This window comes from Scyliorhinus canicula, chromosome 1 (assembly GCF_902713615.1).
Source record: "Scyliorhinus canicula chromosome 1, sScyCan1.1, whole genome shotgun sequence".
Lineage (NCBI taxonomy): Eukaryota > Metazoa > Chordata > Chondrichthyes > Carcharhiniformes > Scyliorhinidae > Scyliorhinus > Scyliorhinus canicula.
Window position 1 is genome coordinate 148,423,217 of NC_052146.1, and position 16,417 is coordinate 148,439,633.

Sequence of the window (16,417 nt, forward strand, 5' to 3'; positions counted from 1 at the left end):
TTGCCCCGGATGGGCACTAAATAACTCCTGTAAGAGAGGTTTCCTGGTTGGTGGTGGAAGGGCGACTCATGAGGCCCACAGGATATACCATTCTCAAAGCTCAGTTCATCTTTGCATGTTAAATAGGGCTTCAAATTCTCAAATTTCTCATGGTGTGACCCAGTCTGTTTCATCCATTTTACTTTTGACAATATCGGATCTCGTTGGATCCAGTTCCAAAAGTGACCACCCGAAAATGGAAAGTATCCAGGCAGTTCAATGTCATTAAGATCTCCTGGTGTACTGATGGAGGTGGCACATTTTGGGGTAGGGGGAATCGGCTCAATGCATCTGCATTGGCAATCTGCATGCGAGGTCTGGCTTGGAAGGCATAGTTGTAGGCCACAAGCAGCAAGGCCCAAGATTGCACTCTTGCAGTAACTATTGGTAGCATTGGTTTAGCCTCTCTTAAGACGCCCAATATTGGCTTCTGGTCAGTGATTATAACAAATCGTCTTCCGTACACATATTGGTGGAATTTCTTCACACTGTATTTGACTGCTAATCCCTCTTTCTCGATTTGAGCAGTTTCGCTCTTGATTTCAAAAGCTAATGTGATGGCCGTTTTGGAACCACCCTTCATCTTGTGGGTTAGCACTTCCCTTAACCTGTAAGTAGAAGCATAGCATGTGAGGAAAATCTCAAATAGGTCCTCGAGGCAAAAGTGATGGGCTGCTCAGAACCATCCCTCATCTTGTGAGGTAGTAGTGCCCCTAACCCGTAAGGCGATGCATGTGAAGACAATCAGTTTCCCAAGGTCAAAGTGAACTAAGGGTTTTGAGGTTTGCAAAGTTTGCTTCACCAAGAAAAATACTCTATCCTGTGGCTCCCTCCATTGCCACCATTGCTGTTTCTTTAGTTGTTGGTGTTGTGGTACCAATGTTGTGGCTAAATTTAGAATGAAACTGCTATAATAATTTATCATGGCAAGGATGGGCGGCACAGTGACACAGTGGTTAGAATTGCTGCCTCAGGTGCCGGGGCCCGGTGCAATTCTGGCCTTGGGGACTGCCTGTGTGGAGTCTGCCCGTTATCCCTATATTTGCATGAGTTTCCTCCAGGTGTTCTGGTTTCCTCCCAAGTTCAAACTGTGTAGGTTAGGAGGATTGACCAAGCTAAATTTCTCCTTACTGTCCAAAGATGTGCAGGTTTGGTGAATTGGCCATGATCAACGTGCGGGGCTATGGGGACAGGGCAGGAAAGAGGCTTACCCTCTTTCCCTCACATGAATATATATCTAGATTTTCTTCATCTTCTTCTGTATCATTAAGCTCTCTTAAATTCTCTGAGAATCTGCCGAGGGAAAGTGTTCTTTTGGAGGGTCGGTGCAGACTCAATGGGCCGAATGGCCTTCTTCTGCACTGCAGGGATTCAATGAAGAATTTGTCCAGTTACATGCTTGCGTGCTGGGACCTCTCAGATAGCCTTGACTTTCTTCTTGAGGGGATGTAGACCTATTGCATCTACACGGAATCCTAAATACATCACTTCTGTGGCCTGGAATGTACATTTTGGACATTTGAGATGGACACCAGCATCCTAAAACTTTACAGCATCTCTTCCAGGCTAACATGTGCTCTTCAGAAGTAGCCCTAGTACCTAAAAATCATCGAGGTAGACCAGCACTTTAGGGGTCCCTTTAAGGTGATTTTCCATTGTACGCTGGAAAATAGCATAGGCTGACCTTCTGCCAATTGTCAGCCCTTTGTACTAAAATAGGCCCTCATGTGTATTTACCATGCCGAATTTATGTGACTCTTTGTCCAATTTCAGTTGTAGGTATGCGTGTCTGACATCTAATTTTGAGTGGGTAAGGCCTCCCTACTAGGTATAGAGGCCTTCGATCCTGGGAATGAGGCATCTATCCACTGCGCCAGCCTGATTGATGGTCAATTTGTAGTCCCCACTGATTTAAGGATTGATCCGATTTAAGGACTGGGACGATGGGGCAGCCCACTCGGAAAAATGAACTGGCCTAATTATGCCCAGTGATTCTCATTGCTTAAGCTCAGCTTTGACCCGGTGATGCAGGGAATAGGGAACTGGTCTGGCATGCTGGGATTTGAACCTGGATCCCGAGAGAATTACTCTGGTTCATTAGTCCAGTGACAATGCCACAACGCCACCGCTTCCCCTTGGTTCATTGGCGCTGTGAACTGTGAAGTGCTGCTGCTGTTGTTACATTTTGCATTGATGTGCTCTGCTTTGCTTGTCAACATGCTTGAATATTGGCTCCGCGATTGGATCTAAAAACTCTCAACAGTGGCAAGTCTCTTGACGATGGAGCCCCCGACAATGATAACAGTCCACCTCTGTGTTAGGTTGATGATCCATTCTTTTCCTGGTCCTTTGACATCAGTCCAGCCCCAAGGACAATGTCTGCTTCTCTCCAAGCCTACTGATCCTGCTGCACACCTCATGGCCACATCACCCCATACTGAATTGGCTTACCCTTCGGCCACGCTTTGGAGCTCAGTGGCACTTCTCCAGTGCATTCCTTCGCCTGAGCAATCTCGCTCCCTTTTCTAATGTCATGGTAGTTTCAGCCAGGAGTTTCTTTTGAATGTTGAGATTATAGATTCCACAAACTAAACCGTCGCGCAGCATGTCGCTAAGTGCGGTTCCGAACTCACAATGCTCAGCAAGCTGATGAAGCCAGGCTATGAAGGCTGAGATGGATTCTTCAGCGTCCCTGCCAGGGGAATTGAATTTGTACTGCTGGAGGATGATCGGGGGCCTGAGGTTAAAATGCTCCTTGATCAACTTGATTAACTGGTCAAAGACCTTTGAGTCAGGTACCACCGGGGACGTGAGGCTCTTTATCAAAGTACAGGGTGAGGGAGTGGGCCTTGGTAGAATACTCTTTCAGAGTGTCGGTGCACTCTTGATGGGCTGAATGGCCTCCTTCTGGACTGTAGGGATTTACTAAATAAGTAACGGAGACGTGCGATGTACTGTCTCCAATCTTCAACCCCCTGATCAAACGGGTCTGGTTTACCAAAATTAGGCATTTGGGTGTCATGATTTATAGTTTCTGACTCTCGTCGGTCTTTTTATTTTCAATTGCTTTTTTCTTCCCCCCCCCTTCAAAACATGAAGTACTACAGGCTGTGAGCAAACTTTTTACCTCGTTGTCAATGTGATGGCTTGAGATAACACTCTGGAGCCTTCTAGGCAAATACATAAAGACACAGAACACAATAGGATGGGTTGTTGCTCTCTGGCTTGGGGATCCACACAGCCCGGGTCCCAGGTCCCCTCGCTAACGCGTTATTAGTCAGGGTTTGCGCACTCCCATGCGATTCGCCCCGAGCTAGTCACAGAGGCTGCCAGGCGTGTCTCATTAAAGGGGTTGTGCTACCACCATGAGGATAAGGCCAAGTAAGTTTTTCCCTCTTTTTCAATATAATTTTAGTGTATCCAATTAATTTTTTCCAATTAAGGGGCAATTTATCGTGGCCAATCCATATAGCCTGCACATCTTTGGGTTGTGGGGGCAAAACCCACGTAAACACGGGGCGAATGTGCAAACTCCACAAGGGCAGTGACCCTGGGCCAGGATCGAACCTGGGATCTCGGCGCGTGAGGCAGCAGTGCTAACCCACTACGCCACTGTGCTGCCCTTTCCCTCTTTTTATTTATTCCCTCAACACCTGCTGCAGACCCAAGCTATCAGCTCTTCCTTTAGGACTTGACCACCTCGATCAGTAGTAGTACTACTGAGTCACACTTAGTGATGGATATTTAAATCCACTACTCAGAGCACATTATGCACTCTTTCTACCGTCAATGCAGCCTACGATTGGTGTTCAACATGTTTCATGAGCTGAGGTGAACCGTAGGTTTAACCAGCAGGGCAACTGCCCCCTGACTGTATTCCACTGTACTGGCACCTCTGGTTGGTCCGTCCTGCTGGTGGAACAGGTCATAACCAGGGCGGGTGGTGGTGGTATCTGGGACATTGCCTGTAAGGTATAATATGGTGACTGTGACTATGTCAGTCTGTTGCTTGACTGGTCTGTGCAACATCTCTCCCAATTTTGGCACAAACCCCCAGATGTTAGGAAGGAAGACTTTGGAGGGCTGACAGGACTGGGTTTGCCGTTTGTCAGTTTCGCTACTGTTGGCCAGTCCAGGTTCATTATTTTTTGGCTTAACAAGAGGGGAGGTCTCAGCCATGAATCAGAAGGCACAAATCGCGAAACAAAACCGTAACAGCAGATGAAACCTCAGCACAGTATATCCTTAGCTGCCGACAATCTCTTGCTGAGTGCTTGGCAGACAATCGATTGATTGTGGGTGAGCTTATATATTTTTTGGCTCGATTGCTGTTGTGTCTGTAACCAGTTCTGCTCCATGCTTTCGTTTATTGCTGAACTAAGCCATCTGAAGTGAGATGTATGTGCGTAGAGAAATCTAATGCTAAATAAGCATTTAATTATGGAAACAAATCCATTTATTAGTTTGCTTTAGTGTAGTCGAGCCTTGAGGCACAAATCCCCTCTTCCCGGCTAGTGAGCTGCAGTTTGGTTCAACAGACATAGCAGGCAGTAGGGAGATGCTTGAAATAGGAGTTCTCAGGTCCTGACCCTGTCAGGTCAAAGTTTGCAAATGTTGCTGTTCTGCAGTTGCAATTTAATAGTGCATCAGCTGAATTCTCCGTTTCTGAGATGAAGTGTTGACGCCGGCGCAGAATCCGTGAAGTTCCACGACAGCAAAACTGGCGCCTCACCTGGACTGACTCAGTGACTGTTAAGGGGCTAGTTTGAGTCTAGGATGACACTGATTTCCCATCACAGCTGCCTCCAACACCCTCCACCATCCAGAGACATGCCACTCAGGCTAACACTGTACGGGTGGTGTACGCAATGGAGGCATTGAGATCAAGGGTTGCGGAAATGGATCAGCAAGTCCACGGCCTGGGGCATTCTGGGCAGGCAGTGGCCGAGGCCCAGGACAGAGTTGCCATCTCACAGGCAGCCATGTTCCAGAGCCAGCTGGAAATTGCAGCTTCACTTCTGAGCGTGGCCCAGTCATAGCAGGTCATGGCTGGGAATGTCGGCAGCATTGCGCAGGCATGGCCAATGTGGCGCAGACACAGATGGAGGTGGTTCAGTCCCAGAGGGAGATGGCGGAGTCACTGGCTGATGTGACACAGATCCACAGGGTAGTGGCACAGTCACAGGTGATGTGGCGCATTCCCAGATGGCGATGGCCCACACCCTGTGCTCCATGGCCATGGGCGTGCAGACCCTGGTCGAGACCAAACTGGGCCGTCAGACAGGCAGTGGCAGCTGGCAGGGTTGCCTCAGGGGATAGCTCCGCTCACACACCCAGCCCATGGAGTAATCCTGGGGCCATCGTGCACCACGCCACCTGGGACCCCGAGCAGCAGCCGCACCCGTTCATGCCCGGTCGTCCCAAAAGATGCCCGCAAACGGGGACCCAGTTCACAGGGCGGAAATCACAGCAGAAATTTAAAAAATGAAAAGAAAATCGCTTATTGTCACAAGTAGGCTTCAAATGAAGTTACTGTGAAAAGCCCCTCGTCGCCACATCCTGCCGCCTGTTTGGGGAGGCTGGTACAGGAATTGAACCGTGCTGCTGGCCTGCCTTAGGCTGCTTTCAAAGCCAGCGATTTAGCTCTGTGCTAAACCAGCCCCTAAACCAGTCTGCCTCCACTCCTGCTGTACAAGCTGGGGATCCAACTTGATGTAGTGTTAGGGCCCCCTAAGGCCAGAAAGTTAGACACCACTTAAGTTGGCACGGGTGCAAGGCACAGTTTAGTTCTAGGGGCTAGGACATGTATCTATAAACAACTGCGCACATTAAACACCTGTTAACACTGTTACAATCTGCCGTGGTGCCCTCTCAGATGGGTGGGAGTGGTGGGCTTGTCTGAGCTGGCCAGAGAGAGGGTACGGGGGGGGGGGGGTCTGGGAAGGGGGCAATGTGTGGACAATGCAGGGGACTTCCCCTCCCACCTGTCCCCACAACTGCCAGCTCTCATGCAGGGACACGCAAGTTGCTGGTGGAATGTGCTACCGTGGCAGTAATTAGATATTGCCTTATAATGGGTGCTTATTGCAGAGCGGGTTGCCAATATCCTCCATCCTATGGGCAAGATCTGGTGTTACTGCCAATCCACCCAGTAGTGTGGCGGAGGAGGGGTTGGTGGCTGGAGGTAGGGATGGCAGGGGGTGTGGGGTGAGGGTGGGAGGTGGTGTCCATGCCCATGTCTAGTTCCACCCCTCCCCCCACAAATGCTGAACTTGGAAGGGGATCAGAGCCTCCCGTGCACGTTGGCCTTGGTGCACAAGTCATGCGGCCTCCCATGCCTGCCTGGGTCCATGTCTTGCCCATCCTACCCCTACCCTGTATCTTCCTCATTGGCGGAGACCTGGCCTTCATGCTCCCTGTCCAGCACATCGCCCCTCTGCTGCATGTTTTGGAGGACGCAGCAGGCCGCCACGATGCAGGCGGCACTCTCAGCTTCACCCGCAGTCTGGTCTGGACCCCCATGTTACATGGTGCCTCTGGTTGACTCTGCGGACTCTGCCCATGCATGTCCTCCCACCCCCCCACCCCGCCATCTCCGCATCCCTGGCCTCGTTGGTGCCAGGCACTGAGTTGACTCTGGCCCTGACATCTGTCCCTGCTGCCCAGGGTATCATCGCCTGGGGCTGCCCTTGCCAGTGGTACACTTCGCGGCCCCCACATATTGCACAGTTTAGATGGGAGTAAATTGTCCTCTGCAGGGCCTCAGCAATGCATTAACAATTTTCACTGCTAGATTTTTCGGTGGAAAATCATTGACTAGCAGGACATAGTTTTAAAATCTATGCCATTGATCCACAGCAATAAAAGGAACATAGAATTCTTCATATGAACATGTATATTTGGAGAAGGAGTAGGCCATTCAGCCCCGTAGCCTACTCTGCTATTTGATAAGATTTTGGCTGATCTGATTCAGGCCTTGCCTGTGCCTATGTATTGTGTATTTATATATGTCCTGTTTTTATTAATGTATGGAACTATCTGCCTGGACAGTATGCAGAACAATACTTTTCACTGTACCACGGTACATGTGACTATAAATCCAAATGTAATACCAGCTTCCTGTCAACCCCTGTATGCATTCTGAAATTAGCCTGTCTGATTGATCCCTCAGGCTTTCCATAAACATGTGACCATGCCAGAGGCAAATATCGTGAGATCAGTTCAGTGACAACCTCGCAGAAAAAGGCACTGATTAAGATTGCTGTCTCACTTCTTGCAATGTGGTACCGGGGGTAAGTGGCAAAATAATGATTTTTGTAACCTGCAAAAGGAGCAGAGAAGACACTTTGAACCCAGGAACACAGAAAAGTACAAAATCAGCAAAAGGCTGCTGAAGAGAACAAAAGAAAACAGAGAAAGTCTGCAAGTGAGACAGCACAGAAAAGTGCACACAGGCTGCAAGTGAAAGTATTGGCTGCAAAAACAAGTAGTGTAATGTGATGCTGAATAAGCATTTAATCATGAAAACAAATCAATTTATTAGTTTGCTTAACTGTAATCGAGCCTAGAGCAAAAATCTCTTTCTGGCTCATGAACTGTAGTCTGGTTCAACAGAGACAGCAGCAACTAAATTACTGAGTGAGTAAAAATGGCTGCAGTAAATTTTCCAATCCCATCTCCAGTAACATTGAATGGTGATGCTTGGCCAGCCTGACAATCTTTCACTTACAATAGCAAAACTATGAGATTGTAACAGGCTTATTTGTAAGCCTGAATGGATAGGAATAGTCACACTGTTAACACTGTCGGATAGGGACTGCTACAAAGTATGTATGATCCTAAAGAGAAGCAAAGAAAAAAGATGACAAAGATTGTGAAAGCCTTGAATGCACATGTTCAACAGAGACAAAGATTATATATGAAAAATATGCATTCAACACTAGACTTCAGAGTGAAAACGAGAGCATTGGACAGTACTTCATGGAGGTAATGCAGATAGCAGATTCATGGGAATTTGGATGGTGAAAGGATGATTTGATTAAAGATAGATTGGTCCTCGGCATCAGAGATCCCTTGACGAGAGGAAGTCTACTGAAAGATGAGAAACTGACGCGAGAGAAAGCGATGGACATGTATCAAAATGCAGAAGTTTTGAAACAACAGCTTGAACATACGTACACTGAGCTGACAGCCCAAAGCAAAAAAACTGGGCAATTGCAGACAAAAGGCAGGATGCAAATACTGCAGAGTACAATATGTGCAAGAAAAGAAGGACTGCCCAGATTGGCTAAAACTGTTTTAACTGCAAGAAGCAAAAATTATTCTGCACACAAGTGATTAGACAGAAAAAAGAAAAACAAGCCAATATGGGCGGCCACTGGAGAGATTTCAGCAGATGAGTCTGATGAAGAACTGCACACCATACAACAGGTTGGTTAAGTCAAGTCCATAGGTAACGAATGGTTTGTAACCTGAAGATTTGTTCACCCACAGCTCCATCATTTTGCTCAGTACAGCTTCCCTCGTGATAATAATTTCACCAAGTTCCTCTCTCCCTTCCACCTATTCATAGAATCCCGACAGTGCAGAAGGAGCCCATTCAGCCCATCGACCCTCTGAAAGAGTTCTTCACCCAAGCTCACTCCCCTGCCCAATCAACCCATTAACCTCTCAATCTAACCTCCACATTGTTTTGGAGACTGAGGGCTATTTAACATGGCCAAGCCACATAACTCTGCACATCCTTGAACTGTGGGAGGAAACTGGAGCACCAAGAGGAAACCCAAGAAAACACAGGGAGAATGTACAAATTCCACACAGACAATGACCCATGGCCGGAATTGAACCCAAGTCCCTGGCACTGTGAGGCAGCAGTGCTAACCACTGTGCCGCTGTGCCGCCCTTGATTTACAGCAATTATTGGAATAAATTTTGTATCTCCCATAGTGAAAACAGGAGAAAAATAGTTACTAAATTCATCCACTATTTCTTTATTATTAACTATTAACACCCATTGTCATTCTCCAGGGGACCGACATTCACCTTCTTCTTCTTTTCCATGTAAAATTTCATTTTCATTTCAATACCTGCAGAAACTCCTGCTGTCCATTTTTACATTTCCAGCTAGTTTCCCCTCATACTCTAACTTTTCTACCCAGGTCACGGTGAAATCCATAACCTATTAATCAATCTAGTCAACCATCAGGTAATGTAGTACAAGGGCATTAGCTGATGCAACATAAATATTCAGGGTGTGTTCATGTTCCACATTTTCAGTCTTGCAAGTGAGACATTCCTGGGGATTCAGTGAAGCTCAAAGGCTTCAGCTGAAAAAAATATCTTTTCATTTTATTTGGTCTTTCAAAGACAATAAAAGGAAGCTTCAGTGGGAATTTTCCTTGCTTATTGAAAGTCAAACTGAAAATTATTTCTTCCGTTCGAACAGGACCATAAATTAATACTTTTACTTGAAAATAAATGTTATAAGATCCTGGAAGTGAGATTCTAATGAGAAAATGCATTAGCACAAAGAGGTCACAGCACATGCACAGAAACTAGGTGAATGAGCATTTGTATTTAAACAGTGGACAGGCAGAAATGTTTCAACTTATTCTTTCTGGGTCCCTTAACAGACAGGATTTTCTCGTCATTCCAGTGGTGGAATGTTTCGCCCAACAAAAGTTGACCTCTGTCCCCCGTGGTAGGTCCCATGGTGACAGGGCGGGGCAGGCGGACCAAGCAGAAGCCCCTAGATTTTGACCAGAACATCCCAGCAGCAGCCACTGGTTCACCACATCGGGTGTGGGAAAATGCGTCGTGAGGGGAACAGTGTTGGTGCTGGAGAATCTCGTTTTCCACTTTGAATATGAACACACCCAGGTAATAGCTGGAGTAATGCCTGGATTTGGTATGTCTCTCTTGTGGAGACCATGAATTAGATTAAATTTGAATTGGTTTTTGGAGCAGGCAAGGAGCTGGATTAGGGGTTTGCCCCTGTCCACACTCTGAGCTCTGGCTTTGTAACTCTGATAAAGTAATGGACAAAAAAAAAAGCTGGAATTCTCCGGCCAGTCCCTGGCAACAGGATTCTCTGGTCCCCGCAGCAATCCAGCCAATTTCATCTGGTCCCCATAGGAATTCCCATTGACAGAGGCGGGAATCCAGCTGTCAGGGAATGGCGTACTACCTCCTGCTGCTGGAGGAACCAGAGAATCCAGCCCAGAATTTCCATTTCAATTCTGATTGGATTTATTGGTGATTCAGACACACAGGGCAAGATTCTCTCAGAGTGGGGCTGGATCGGAGAATCCCCGTGACTGGCGCGAATCGCACCACGCTTCCACAGAGTGGAGAATCGGCGCCGACGTGGTTGGCGTGGTGCCCAGGATGGACCGAGCGGCCGTCGCAAAAAACCCAAGTCCCGCTGGCGCCATTCATGCCTGCTCTCAGCCGGCGGGACCTCGACATGGAAGGGTCCGGGGGCGGCCTGTGCGGGGAGAGAGGGGTCCGACTCTGGCGGGCCTCTGATGTGGCTAGGCCCGCGATCGGGGCCCACCGATCGGCGGGCCAGCCTCACTGGCTGGGGGCCACTTTTCTTTCGCGCCGGAACCTGTAGCCCTGCGCCATGTTTCATTGGGGCCAGCATGGAGAAGGGAGCCACTGCGCATGCGCGCGTTGGCGCCAGTGCCACTACGCATGCGCGGACCCCGTGGTGCCTTTCACGCCAGGATCAGCAGCTGGAACGGCGTGGATCGCTCCAGTGCCGTGCTGGCCCCTTGTAGGGGCCAGAGTTGCTGATCCTGAGGCAGTATTGTCAGCGTCGAGAAACACGACGGCGTTTCAGACGGCGTCAACACTTTGCCTCAGGATCACAGAATCCCGCCCGCATTGTCCCCAGAATTGCAACCGTTTTCAAAACAGTTTTCATTTTCCGTAGGTTTCTGCTCAAGCTCTACTGTGCTGCCCCTTTATTTTCCATCCTTAATTGTCATTGAGCCGCCTTCTACAGCCACTGTCTGGTAAAGTTGCTCTCACAGTGTTAACATAGAACATAGAACATTGCTGAATGCAAAATCTGCTGTCAACCAACACAATCAGACAGAGTTTTAAAACATTCTTTTAAAATATTGCATGCTAGTCAGAGCATCCAGTACAGTATCTCGTGAGAATTTCTTGGAAAGACACAGTGCCAAAACATATCTCTCAAGTCCAAGTGCAATGTGGTTAGCTTTAATGGCCATCTCAATCAGTGAAGAGCGAAGTGATGGCTTCCCATGCAGCTGCTCAAATGCTCTCATATGAACTAACATTATCGAGACCAACATAAAACTTGGGCTGTTATGACTCGTTTCTAACTCAGCTCCTAATTTGATTTTCAGTAGAATTTTTAAAACATTAATTCTCGGATGTGAACATCAGAGGCAAGGCCAGCATTTATTGCCCATCTTTTTTTTGTTGAAAATTGAGAGTACCCAATTTTTTTTTCCCCAACCAATTAAGGGGCAATTTAACGTGGCCAATCCAGCTACCCTGCACATCTTTGGGTTGTAGGGTTGAGACCCATGCAGAAACGGGGAGAATGTGCAAACTCCACATGGACAACGACCTGGGGCCAGGATCGAACCCAGGTCATCGGTGCCGTGAGGCAGCAGTGCTAACCACTGCTCTACTGTGCTGCCCCTTTATTGCCCATCCTTAATTGTCATTGAGCCGCCTTCTACAGCCAGTGTCTGGCAAAGTTGCTCTCACAGTGTTAACATAGAACATACAGTGCAGAAGGAGGCCATTCGGCCCATCAAGTCTGCACCAACCCACTTAAGCCCTCACTTCCACCCTATCCCCGTAACCCAATAATCCCTCTGAACCCTTTTTTATTGCCACTAAGGGCAATTTGTTGTGGCCAATGTACATAACCTTCACGTCTTTGGACTGTGGGAGGAAACCGGAGCACCCAGAGGAAACCCGAGCAGACACGGGGAGAACGTGCAGACTCTGCACAGACAGTGACCCAGTGGGGAATCGAACCTGGGACCCTGGAGCTGTCAAGCCACAGTGCTATCCACTTGTGCTACCGTGCTGCCCAAAAGTGTTGCAAAGTTTTGATTCAGTGACGATGAAGGAACAGTTCTAACTGAAAGACATTCTTGACACCTTCTGAATAGGGGATACATTTAGCCCCTCCAGATGAATGTTCAGAGCATGAATACATTTCTGGGCCTGCATTTATTGCCTAATTATCCTTAACTGAATGGCTTGCTCGGCCATTTCAGAGGGCATTTAAGAGTCAATCGCATTGCTACAGGTCTGAAGTCTCATGCAGGCCAGACCAGGAAAGGACTTTTGTGAATCAGATGGATTTTTACGGCACTCATTTCATGGTCATCAATAGACTTTTAATTTCCGATTTTAATTGAATTCAAATTTCACCATCTGCCGTGGTGGGATTCGAACCCTGGTCCTCAGAGGGGACCGTCCTGGGTCTCTGGATTATTAGTCCAGTGGCAATACAACAATACCGCTGCCTCCCCCTGAATAGATGAAGAGGCCAAGGGCACAACTCTGACTTGCAGCAACCATTTTGTGTTGCCTCAAGACCTTGGACCAGTTGCTGACCTGACATTGTTCAATAACTTGTGTCCACAAGCTATCCATTGTATCATTGTGGCTGAGCAAATTGAGATCTTAAATCCAGTATTAGTGGAGATGTGTAGCTTTCAGTCAAAACTTTTTTAACAATCTTATGTGTTGCTTTTCCACTTGATTACACAACACTGCTCAAATTTTCAAAACTACCTTTTTGCAGTGAGTTATTCAGGGCAAAATTAGATGAGGAGCTTTTCATCTTTACAAAAATGCAATTATAAAGCACTCTCCTATCAGACAAAAGTTGGTCTTTAAAGTAAATATAATTTCAAAGTATCTAAGGATGCATTGCCTCTGTGTGTATAACAAAAAGAAGGCTGCTCATTAAGTGAATTAATTATTATAATTTGAAGCACTTTGAGGTAGACTAGTTGAATAGAACAGTTGAATTATCATGTGCCTCTGATCTTGTTACCAGCTGTTCATTGTGACAGTGTTTCGACTAATTCTCATTAATTGCTACAAAATTAATCAGTTTTGTTATATCATCATCGACAGTTGGTTCCTTTTTTGGTTTTCCCCATGTTGTAGGGGCGCCACAATGTTAGTCGATCACCCGGCTATCAAACATCACTTTTGGATTTAGCGGGTGATTCTACAGCCAGACTCCCTTCTTGCTTCCAACCCTTGCCGTTTATCCGGTTTGGGAGCCGACTCCCATTTCACGCTGGCTTGCCCGCACCAATGACTGGACTAATGTGGCGTCAGACATAAATGTCTTAAAAAATGATTTCTATTTGAACCAAGGCGAGCCGCACCTTTGGAGGTGCAGTTTCTTGGATGCGACATTAAAACAATGTCCTATTCGGGCAGCACGGTGGCACAGTGAGTTAGCACTGCGGCCTCATGGCGCTGAGGTACCAGGTTCGATCCCGGCTCTGGGTCACTGTCCATGTGGAGTTTGCACATTCTCCCCGTGTTTGTGTGGGTTTCGTCCCCACAACCCAAAAATGTGCAGGGTAGGTGGGGTAATCGATGGCTTGAATGTCGCCCGACAGCCACCTGCGGATAACAGGCCACTATACACCAACAGAATGGACTTCCACTCCATGAATATAAAGCTGGTCTGCGATTAACAGATGCGCATCTTGCACGTCTGCGCCCGATACTAGAGCAGCATGCACAACTCCACAACTCCTTCATCTTGGCACACTTGGTGATCCCTGACATGTTTGATGCCCCCCCCCCCCCCCCCCCCCCCCCCCCCCCGGCTGCGGGGCAGGCTGCTGGGCGACAGGTGTTACCCGCTTCGGTTGTGGCTCATGACGCCTATCTGGAGGCCATTGACCGACACGGAGAATTGATACACTGAAGCCCTTACAGCGACCAGGGGTGTGGTCGAGCGGTGCGGCAGAGTCCTGAAGATGCGCTTCAGGTGCCAGGACCGCTGTGGAGGGGCCCTCCAGTACGAGGCTAGGAGGGTCACCTACATTGTCGTGGCCTGCTGCATCCTCCACAATATAGCCCAGCATAGGGGCAATGTGCTGGAGGAGGATGAGGAGGAAGGGCAGGCCTCATCCTACGAGGAGGATGTGGAGGAGGTGGACAATGAGCGGGACACCCCCTCTGTTTTACAAACCTGCAGCGCGACAAGCTGAGGTCCCTGGGTTGGCAGTGACAGCGGGTCTGCTCCACGGGATGGAGGATGATGACAACCTGCTTTGTGATGAGCTCCAGTGCTCCACATTGTATGACAATATTTGACTCATGCCCACAGTTGCACCTTCCACCTGGGTCATCACTGACAGTCCATCACACGGTCCCGTCGAATCCCTGCGGTGGGGGTGCTGGGGACGGACATGGCAGGGGGGTGGGGAGCACGGTCCACCGACGTGGCCTGCACTGGTCACCCACCCCCACTCCCCCTGGCCAGCACTGACAGGCCCACCCCCACACCCATCAGACAGAGCCCCGAGACAGGGTGTTAACAGGTGTTTATTGTGAAGAAATATATACAGTCTCTGCCCTAGCTTCTATAACTCAACTGTGCCCTGCACCCATGCCAGCTTAACTGATGTCTAACTTTCTGGCCTTGCGGGCCATAACACTACGCCTAGGTGGTTCCCCAGATGGTACAATAGGAGTGGAGGCAGCCTGCTGTGACTCCTGCCCTGCGACAAGCGTCTCTGTTGGCGCACGTCTCCTGGGGCAACCCAGCCTGGATGGGCTCGGCCGCTCCTCGGACGCATCCCGGGTTACATGGTGCCACCCTGTTCTGCCCCCTGCCCGTCAGATGCTGTTTCGGCACCTCCCCTGCGGGAATAACCAGCATGGGCCCCAGTACCCCCTCCTCCCTCGGGGAGCCAATGACACCCAGGCCACTCCATTGGGCGAGGGTTAGAGCCGACCCATCCCCTGAAGACCGCCGCCAGTCCTGGAGGCCCGCTCTGGTCTCGAGCAGGATCTACACGTTCGCAGCCATGGAGTACAGGGAGTAGACCATCTCCGTCTGCGACTGTGCCACCACCCTGAGGGTCTGTGCCACATCAGCCAGTGAGTGGGCGACATCCCTCTGGATGTGGGCCACATGCCTCTGGAACTGGATCACCTCCCTCTGTGTCTGTGCCATACCGTCCTGCACCTGGGCAATGCCGACGACGTTCCTAGCTATGTCCTGCTGTGACTGGGCCATGCTGAGGAGCGTCGCTGCAATGTCCAGGTGGCTCTGGCACATGCTGCCTGTGAGAGGGCAGCCCTGCCCTGGGCTACGCCCCCCCCCCCCCCCCCCCCCACACAGAACCCCCCCAGGCCTTGCACATTCTGACCCAAATACAAGACCGTCACCCCCATTGCCCCCACCGCAGATGTCACTCATGTGGTGTTGGCCTGGGTGGCATGCATAACCGGAACCACTCCCTGCTCCTGCATATGGATGGACCCCTCCACCTGTGCCTGCAAGTGATGCAACCGGCCATCATCCCCTCCCATAGTCCCTGGGCCTCTGCCTGCACCTGCACCATGGGTGGGACTGAATGTTCCAGGGGCCCGGGAGCTTTAGAGACGGCAGCTGGTTCCTGGGGCCGGCCTGCCCTCCGATCGTCCGGCCCCTCGGCTGCTCCTACCTCCACCTGATGTACTGGATGCGATGTGTGCTGCGCAGCAGTGAATGTACCAGGAGCCTCTTCACTAATCTGCCCAACTGAGGTGAAAGTCTTTGGGAGGGTGGACAGTTTTGCGGACAGCAGTGACGGAAAGTCCGTGTCCTCCTCTGACCTGAACTCCGGGGTCTCCTGGGTCTTAGGCAGAGTGCTGGTGTTCTGGCTGCTCTCCCCGTCGGTGCCCCGCTAGCCAGGGGCACCAGCTCTGGCATTGGCTGGGGACGGGAGGTCTCTGGATGGACCCGCCCCATCTTCGGCAGGTCCTCTAAGACACAAGATGGCATGTATGGTCAGACAGCGGGCCGGGGGGGGGAGGGTTTAAGGGTGAAGGGTGTGGCGGGGTGAGGGAGGTGTGAGGGGGCTGAAGGGGGTGAAGGGTGGTGGTGAGGGGGGTGAGAGTGTGGTGAGGGGTGTGGGGTGAAGGGTGGGGGATGAGGGGGCTGCCCACATATATGTCTTCGAGATCCGCAACTAAGCTGGGTCTCACTTTCTCGCCCGCCTCCGGGCTGCCGACCACACCCAGTGCCCTCTGCTCAGGCACAGTGAGGGGCCATAGGTCTGGTGGTCCCCCTCCGGTGTTGTCCTGTTCCCGGCGGTGTGCGCTACCCTCTCCTGGCGGGGCCAAACACAAACGACTG

General features: G+C 49.8%; 1 long non-coding RNA gene across 1 annotated transcript in view; it reads right to left on the minus strand.

Annotated features, from left to right (window-relative positions):
* LOC119977644 overlaps window positions 1-15,964 on the minus strand; it is a 36,402-nt gene extending 20,438 nt beyond the window's left edge. Inside the window, exon 1 of the long non-coding RNA XR_005463246.1 lies at window positions 15,895-15,964. This is a non-coding gene — a long non-coding RNA (uncharacterized LOC119977644). The remainder of the gene's footprint in view (window positions 1-15,894) is intronic.
* Between the last annotated feature and the right edge of the window lie 453 nt (window positions 15,965-16,417).